Source organism: Aphidius gifuensis, linkage group LG4 (genome assembly GCF_014905175.1).
Source record: "Aphidius gifuensis isolate YNYX2018 linkage group LG4, ASM1490517v1, whole genome shotgun sequence".
In the NCBI taxonomy this organism is placed as follows: Eukaryota; Metazoa; Arthropoda; class Insecta; order Hymenoptera; family Braconidae; genus Aphidius; species Aphidius gifuensis.
The window spans coordinates 22348147-22358078 of NC_057791.1; positions in this window are offsets into that span (position 1 = coordinate 22348147).

The window sequence follows — 9932 nt, forward strand, 5'->3', positions numbered from 1 at the left end:
TATGCAATTTATTTATAATTATTATTTATTGTTAGTTAATTTAGTGTCACTAAATTACATGAATATAAGGGTGCAGAGTAAAAGAGGAATTTAAGGTAGGTAACACGATGATAAATTTCATGTGCAAATAAAAAGAGCAAGAGAATGAAAATAAATCCCACAGGACATTGCACACGCCCATTGAATTAATCCTCGATCATACATCAGTGGCATTCAACCCCCTTTGATACACCATATTCATATACAATTTTTATATTTTTTATTTCTTGCGTATGCGCACAAGTAACACGTGCGAATATCTCTCTTGGTTTTTCTCACCCTCCCTTATATATTCAACAACCACCCTCACATTTATACAATAGTATAACATCAAGTGGTTATAAAAAAAAAGAATGAAATATTGCATGTGTTGTCTTTGTCATGGTGGTGCTACAGAAAAGGGTAGTTTGAATTAAAAACTAATCCAATATTAGCTCCAGTCTGAGCAAAATGCAATATTTTCAACAATTAAATTTTCACCTTTTGTATTTATTTATATGCAACCTAACACTTTATTTACCATCAACAAATTAAACCCTCAAAATAAATCGCAAATTTATTATTTTTTTATATAAATTTTATTTTAAATTAATCCTTTTTTTGTGTAATGTTAAAATTTGTTTAATTAAAGCGTGACAAGTGATTTGTGAATATAAAAAATACTCAGCTGATTTAAAAAAATATTAATTAATAATAGAAATTTATTTATTTTATTTAAAAATAATTTTAATATTTAGTCCAGACTGTTTTTTGTGAAATGACATTTCTGACAATAAAATAAGTGGTCAATTCTTGGATTAGTATAATGAGATTTATATATCTATTTCCTGCTCGTAAATGTTATTTTTTTTTTTTTTTGTCATTATTTTATTTTATTTTAGTAAAAAAATAATATAATATTTTTTTTTCTTCCAAGTATATAGAAATAGAAGTATTTCTTGTGAAATGAAAGCCAATATATTTTTTACTATTTTAGATGATTTTTGTGGTTTTTTGTGGACAAACGTTTCTTAGTTTTCAAATAAAAAAAAAAATATATAATTTTCAACATATTGTTTTTAATGATGATTATTAATTATTATCAATTTATATTATTCAAAGTATTGAATTTCTTTTTACTTGTTATAAATGCTACAGTATAAAAATATATTTTGTATTTATTTTCAATATAAATATTATGAAAAAATATGGAAATTATTGAGCCGTGGGAAGGCTATTTGGATTATATGAAACGAGATATTTTGAATGATTGATAATTTTCAAATGTTAAGGTATAGATTAGATACAAAATTGGAATATATAGGAAAATATATTTAACGTTGATTTGTATGTATACGTTTGTAGTAATCCCAAGAGGAATTAAATACTGAATATTCTCTAGGTATAGAGAAAATTCGTTGGGGTTGAACAATAGAACAGGGTTAATTCCCGCGACAACTATGAGAATGCATTATCGACTGTCGAAGTACCATGTCAACGCTAACACATACGTAATCAAGTAAATCTATATAAGCTTCACAAAGTCTGATAAATTCAACATTAAATTCAATATTGGTCCCAGACGACGACAAATTATTTCTCATCTTGATATTAAATTTATCAATTATATTAATAAATTATCATTAATTATTAAATTATAGTAATCTTTAAAATTACATAAAATTTTTATCAAGTCTATTTGCAAATAAAAATTATTGAAATATTTAAAAAAAATAAAAGAATTATCATTGTTTCAAATTTATAAAAAGTTTTGAAAATTTAATGAGAGCCTTTTGAGAGACAATGTGACACAAATAGTGACAGTCACCACGGAATATTTAAAAAAAAATATAAAAATAAAACAATGAAAATAAAAAAAAATATATAAAACAAAATAATTGATAAGTCACCTGGGCATTTAGCATGATTGCTTGATTTATGTATTTGCAAAAAAGTATCACTGTTAAAAATTTTATTTTTTATTTATTTATTCTATCAGACTTTTGCCCTTTCATCCAACTTTTCCATCAAAGTTAATTTATCTCAAAAAGTTGATGCAAAAATCTCTCTGTCTGTTGAAAAAAAAAAAATAAAAAAATGAGGTAAAAGAAATACTAAAAATAAGAAATAAATTGAGGTAATATTTAATTTATAAATAACCTGCAACTGTAGACTATTGAAAAAATAATAAACAATTGCTAAAAAATTTATTTATGATCGCGAATAAATTTTAATTGAAATTTTTTTTTTGTAGTTTTAATATTTTGATTGTGAAAAATTGTGTCCTGGTTAAGCCATTGACATGAATTACTTGAAAGTAATTTAAATAACGTCGTCAAGATGAAATAATTTTGTTAATTTTTTTTCATAAAAATAATGGATGTGAAATAAATGTTTGAAAATTTTTTTAAAAAATGTTAACGTTGCTTAAAATCGTGATTCTTATCTCGGCCATGGACACGGGGAAGAAAATTATTTTTATTATTAAAATAAACCCTCCGAAAGTTGAGTTCAATCCATAGACACGCTGCGGTTTAACAAGATTTTAAGACCTATCATTACAAAACATCATATACCACATTAAAAAAATAAAAAATTACCTAAACAAAAAATAAAAATTATTTCAAGGACTCTTGCATTATTTTTTTATTTCAAAATCATTTAAGAAATTAAAAAAAAAGTAATAATTTTATTTGTTTGGTAACAATATAAATTGTTTGATAGATATATAAATTAATGCTAAGAGTATGCGTGTCTGCAAGTCGATAAAATTTAATATGAAAGGAAAAAGCCATTAACGACACAGGACAATCAAGACACCAAGCGTGCATTCATCGAGAAAAGATGTAAAACTTTTTTTTTATTTTTAATTTATTTATTATATTTTTTTTCTTTATGTAGCATATGTATGTGTTTGTACTTTAATCACTTCGAGTAACCAGACTCGTGCTTTTGTGATATACCCCCGGGGAAAAATCCCATTTCTATACATATTAAAAAAAAAAAGGAAAAAAAAAATAGCAGGGTGAGATATAAAAATAAATATCTGACAAAAAAATAAAAATAAAATTTTATATTATTTTTTAAATTGCAAAAAGAAAATGCATTAAATAAAAAAAGTGTATATTATTTTAATTAATTTAAATGACTTGAAAATACGTTGAAATTGCTTGCCTTAAAATTTCAATAAAATAGATAAAAAAATTTGGTAAATTTGACTTTATCCTTGCAGTAATTGATGATGAAAATTTGGATTAATTTCGCCAATAATTTGTCTCATTATCTGCAACAATGATTGATAAAAAAAAAAAAAAAAATGAATCAACCAAATGCTAGAGATTCCATCATTCAAGTAACATGGAAAATTTGACAGAAAAAAATTAATCAACACATGCAGAGCTAATTACTTTTAATCAGTATAAAATTTTCCAAATTAATAATTTTTTATTTTTTCAGCATCGGTTAAAGTTTTAATGTGAAAATCCAACATCAGATGGTTGTCAAATCGAGTGAATTTTCACCAACTGGAATATATTTTAATTTAATAAAAAATAATTTTTTATGTATACATGAATGATATGAACGCGTGCTGCTATATCAAAGATCCGATTGTTTTCATCTGTACATACAGTTGGGTAATTCCCTCGAGAATGGAAAAACGTTTTGTATATAGATGTATATCTATTTGCAATATATACATACACAAACACATACACATGCACATATAAATTCAACGAGTTTCGTCACTGTTGCTTTAATATTTAATGCGATTAAACTCGTCCCCGACAGTATCTACCAACGTAATTGCTTTCTGATTAGCGGCTAAGTTTTAAGTGTATTACATGATGATGTCATCATAATAATAATCAATATGACAATAAATTGATAATCATATAATTTGATACATACAATAGGTTAATTGAATTTTCCATAATATAATTTACATTGTTTTCATTTTTTATTATTATTTATATATAAAAAATATTCAAATTTAAAGCAAAAAAATGTACAAAAAAAAATACTTAATTAGATTTTTAAAAAATGTAAAAAATTTGTATATTTTTTTTGAAAATTATTTACATTTAATTTGTAGGATTTAATGGTTTAAAAAAAAAAATACTTTTTCAATTTAAAATTAGAAATAAATTGTGATTGATTTGACCCGAAGAGTTCAGTAATCGATTTAAAAATAATCGAGTGATGTCTTGGACAAATTTTATTGGATTGTAATAATAAAATAGTAAAATTAAGTTGGCTGTTAAATGAGCTGATGTAAAAAGTATTTTTATATTTATGGAAAATTAAATTAAATAAAAAAAAATGTATATAGATGGATGGATAAGAAAATGTTGATCTGGACGAGTTATCAAAAGGATAATTTATCAAAAGGATAATCCATTGACTCAACGTAAGTTGTGTTTCTCCATCCTTGTTGACAGAGAAAATCCATCCTTCATCCGGCCATGCGGAGGGACCAGCTTTATCTCATTTAAACCCCCTTAATATTTTTACAACCCCCAATAAGATTATCTATTTTCTTAGACACTCCTTTCTTATATATAAAATATAAACTTGGTTTTATACAAAATTTAATTAACCAACAGCATTGATTATCCCAAATGAAAATTGAATGATAACTCTTTATTCATGCAATAATTATACTCAACGTGATTTTATATCAAATACGAAAATATACCTTTAAAATTATCACTGCATTTTAATTCAAAGTTATTCACAGATAAAATGCATATTATACAAATTTCAAAATCAAATGAAAATAGTCTCACAAGTCATGACAATTACTGTCGTCAAATATTACATTGAATATTAAATTACACTTTTTTTTACATTACACAGTTCATTTTAATATTTAATAAAAAATTAAAAAAAAAAAAAAGACATGGGAATATAATTTGATGGTTTATTAACAATAACATAATTCAATTCCAGCCTTTTTTTGAGCCTTATAAACATTTTGTTTCAATTCTATGGTGACTTATTCATTGGGCCGTTTTTTTTATTTTTTTTCGGCGAACCATAACTTTTGTTATAATGAAAGCAGAGATCTTATATTAAGTTCATATTATGCACCTCAAAAGAATCTAGTGACGGTGTTGGGGTTTTTTTTTCTATTAATAACGGTTTTCGAGAAAAAAAATTAAATATCCAAATTTTTCGTTAGATTTGAAGTTTTTTTTTTTTTTTTTTTTCTCGAAAACTATTATAGATAGAAAAAAAAACCGTTATGCGAGCAATAGAGTTTTTTGAGGTGCATAATATGAGCTTAATACCTTTTTCTAAATTATAAGTGTATAAACAAACCTGATGAATTATTTTATTCAAACATATAAACTTATACCGGTAATTACCGGTAGTTATTAATAACTACTTCATCAGAATAATATAAAACGAGCTAAGATCGTTATTGGTTTGTTAATTGTTATTAAATAACACTAAATTAATATTGTCTGTGGCACCACACGCTACATCTATTAAAGTTAAAAATATACCCCCCGAAGTTACAGCTGATGATGGTCACAATAAGTCTAAAAGTGTAATTGAGTTCGAGGACATCAATTCAGCAAAATATTTTATTTTTTTATTTTAAAATAATATTTTTAGTTTCAGAACACTGATTAGAGAAAAGATGGAGAAAAGTTGGAGGAAAGTCGAAATAAATTTTAGGTGGAGAAAGGTTCGAGAAATTTGTCCGCCATTTCTCCAACCATGGCTCATTTTCGGAAAAAAATTGAGAAAGGCAGAGAAAGGTGGACAAAAGGCGGAGAAAAATTTCCACGAGGGCAGTCTGATCAATTTCTAAGTCATCGTCTTTAAAGTGGTATCCACACATACATTTCAATTTTACAATGCTCTTCCATGTAAGTTTTAACAATGCAGGATTCCCAGTTTTTTTTACCCCTTGCCTCCGTAAAACTTTTGGCAATCAATATGTAAAATAACAATAATAAATTATTTATTATTTATTTGCAATTTTTTTTATTTAAACACATTTTTTTTATATAATTATTACAAAGCAAAATTTACAAGCATATATAATTTTTAATTTTTTTATTCGTTATTTTCCATTGATTGTTATTTTATTTAATTTTATAATTTATAATTTAATATTAATAATTTAATCAATATCTTTGTTTAAAGCAGAACGTTGAAATGTGTTTGTTGCAAATTGATATTCTTCAATGACTTTTGTTAAAATGTTGAGAAGATCACAGGGTATTGAATAAATCTAAAGAAGAAAAATTAATTTTTAAATTGTTAATAATAATAAATAAATATGAAAATTAAATTAATATTTTTACTTGGTCATTTGAGTTCTCCTGAAGAAGCATTTTTAATTGTCGTAAACCACATTGAATTGTTGATGGATCATTTGTTTGACGTTTTATTTCTTGAAGTGGAAAATTCATTTTAAATTCCGTCGGTAGACCGAGACCAAATGTACCAATATCTGATCTTTTTCCATTTGTCCAACCACGACTGTATTGAAATGTTTGACTGCTTACAACGGTGATAATAAACACCAATAAAATCATTGAGACACTTGTTACATTAGCCATCTAAAATGTGAAAAATTAAATTAATAAATATCATACAAAAAAAAACAACAATTCATTATTATTTTTTTAATATATTTAAATTATTTTAGTGGCTTTATTATTTTTTGTATTTAAGATTTTGTTTTTTTATATTGAAGGCGTGTTGCTTGTTTAAATAAAAAAATTATTTTTCATTTTTTAAAAGTACATTAACGTGTTAAACAATGGAGTAGTTGAGACAATGGTCACGCTTGAATTGTCAAATCAACGATCCATTTATCAGGGATTTTTTTTCCAGCTAAATTATAGTTTAAAAAAAAATATATTTTTTAAATAATTTTTGTCCTTTCACTCAGTACGCCTCTTAGTTTATAAACAATAGATATTTTTTCTCATTTACAGCTTCTTTGTGTTTTTTTTTTTTAAATTAAGTAAATTTAATTATTCAATAATTACATTGTTACTTTTTTGCGTTAAATTTATAGGATAAATTAAAGAACAAAAATTATCAAAGAATGTTTAGTAATATTGTTGAGTAATTTATTGATAAAAACTATTAAAAAATCTTGATTACTATTAAGAAATAAAATATTTCCTGTCTTGAGTATAAAAGTATAAAACTTAAATAAAAATTAGTATTAAAAAATTAAAATATATAGATTAGTATTATATAAAATTGAAAGGAAATGAAAAATGAATTGTAAATAAAAATTAAAAAATTGCTTAAGAATTTTTATGAGACATTTTATCAGCGCGGAAATAGTGGTTTTGAAATTGATCATAAAAATTTTTTTTTAACTAATCTAAAACACGCTATTTATTTTATCCCAAAAAGGAACAAAAAAAAATATATATACATAGAAATTTAAATTATAATCTTAAGTGGGAAAAAAAAATATAAATAATATACATTAGAAATTAGAATTTGATTTGAAGAAAAATAAATTTGATGAATGTTTTTTAAATTTATTATTTATATACTTTTAATTTATTTTCATTGTTTATTTATTTTAGCATATGTGATTATTTAGAGAATGCAAAAAATAAATAAGTATGTTGAGAAACGAGGGATTTCCAAAAATTTTTCGAAGGGTGCCTCAGTGCTAATTTTAAGAGGCCATTAACGCAACGCGCGTCCTCAGTCATTAAGATAAGAGTAAGTGCTACTAAGTGTCTCAGTCTTTCTCTCTTTTTTTTTCCTCTCTCTCTCTCATCCTCTCTTGTTACTTATAGACTAGAAATTTTAAGCTCCGGTATTTACTATATAATGTAAATATTTTTTTATTTTTCACAATAATAAGTCAGTTTAAAAAATAAATAAATCAGTCAAGGGATATAATAAATACACGTATCAATAAAAAATAAAAAAAATAATCAAATAAAAAATTAAGCATGTTTTATTCATTCACTCGTGTCAATAATGTCAATATTGCAAAACTGGCTTTGCTTTTTTTTTAATCAGCTAATATTAATACTGGAAAAAAAAAAATTAACTTTTTTTTTTTTTTATGATTTTTCAGAAAACTTTGATATGGTTATTTGATTATATGTTTGGATTGAAAATTTAAATTTTTTTTAAATAAAATTATACACATGTAATTTGATGAAATAAAAAAATAAAAAAAATAAAATTCATGAGGTTTGATTGTATTTAAAAATAATTAATTCATGAAAGGTACGTTTGGTTGAAAAAAAAAAAAATTTAAATTTTGAATCAAATTCAAATAAAATAAAGATTTTTAATTTAAATTTTTTATAAATATTTAATTCAAATGCTCGATTGAATTTAATTATTCAAATTTTTTTTTATTTATTAAATTATTTATTGAGAGAGCTGTTGGTATTTATTTATAATTAAATTTATATTTTATTTTTTATATTTGTTGAAAATTTTTAAAATTAAATTGCAAAATATTATTGTAAAAATTTTATTGACCAATTTTAGGAATAATAAAAATATTTTCTGCAAGGTATATTGCACCTGGAAGTACTTTGACTTATCTTATTGTGAGTATCGTTTCGCGTATTGATTTTCTCATTATGGGAGTTACGATTCAATGCTGTTCACCTTAATATCAATAACCGATGACGTTCAATAGGAAGACGATTCGTGGTTCATTGAATTTTATCAACCAAACAATATTTAATAATTTTTTTTCATTTATTTATTATTGTTACTATCATTTTTTATTATTTTCATTTAGTTTTTTTAACGTTTATCATGAAATATTTATGATTCAAGTTGATATTTAAAACTTGAGATTCAATGAAAATTTATTTAAAAAATAAAAAAGTTTTATTAAAAGTTGAATTAGTTTGTTGATTATTTATTTATACTTTTTTTTCAGTTATTAAAATCTATTCACGCCATCTGACTAATTTATTTTGTTTCAAAATTTTACCATTTATCGGTTTATTTTTTTTTTTCATTGATAAATTACAAAATTTATTCGTGAATTTAAATTAAAAATCATCGAAGAATATATTTTAGTTTTAAAACTTTGTAAATTATTCAATAAACTTATTGATAGGATTTTTTTTTTTATAAGTTGTTTATTAAAGTAGCCAACAGTTGGCAAGTTAAACAGCTATTCTTATTTCTAAACGATAAAAATGTTTTTATTTTAAATAAATTATAGATGAAAAAATATATTTTTAAAAGATAAAAAAATAAAAAAACAATTTATAAATGTTATTATATTATTTGTTTATTATGTTTATTTATTTTTTCAAATGACATGTCGGATGATGAATGGATCCACCAACACAATGTGTTACACATTTGACATATATACTTTTTTTAAAAAAATTTTATAAAAATTAATACGCAATGTGTCATACGACAATGACAGTTGAGTTAATGAAAAATAAATTTAAGTGAATTTTGATAATACTGAGTGCACTTTAAATGAATAGAAAAATAACTTTAAAAAATAAAAAAAAGCAAGATCTATAAATAACTTTGATATTCAAAATCATAGATAAATAATTAAATTTTATTTCTAAAAAATAATTAATCAACTTACCTTTAATTATTTGAAACTCTTCTTCTTCTTTTTTTATCAAATAAATTTTATCCAAACTTGTTAAGACAGCTTGAAAATTTATTGACACGATTAATAATTTTAAAAAAAGCAATTATCAATTTAATAATAAAATTTTTATTTATTTATTTTTTTATTTATTCTTGAGACTTCCAGTGAGTTTAAATTCTCAACGTGAAATGTTCCTGTTGGTTGTTGCTTGGCACTTTTATAAGAAGCATCATCCCTTATCATCCCCCCACGCGTATACCACCCCCTGACCCCAAGAAAACTACCCTGGATGAACGATACAATACGTAGTTTCATGTCTAAT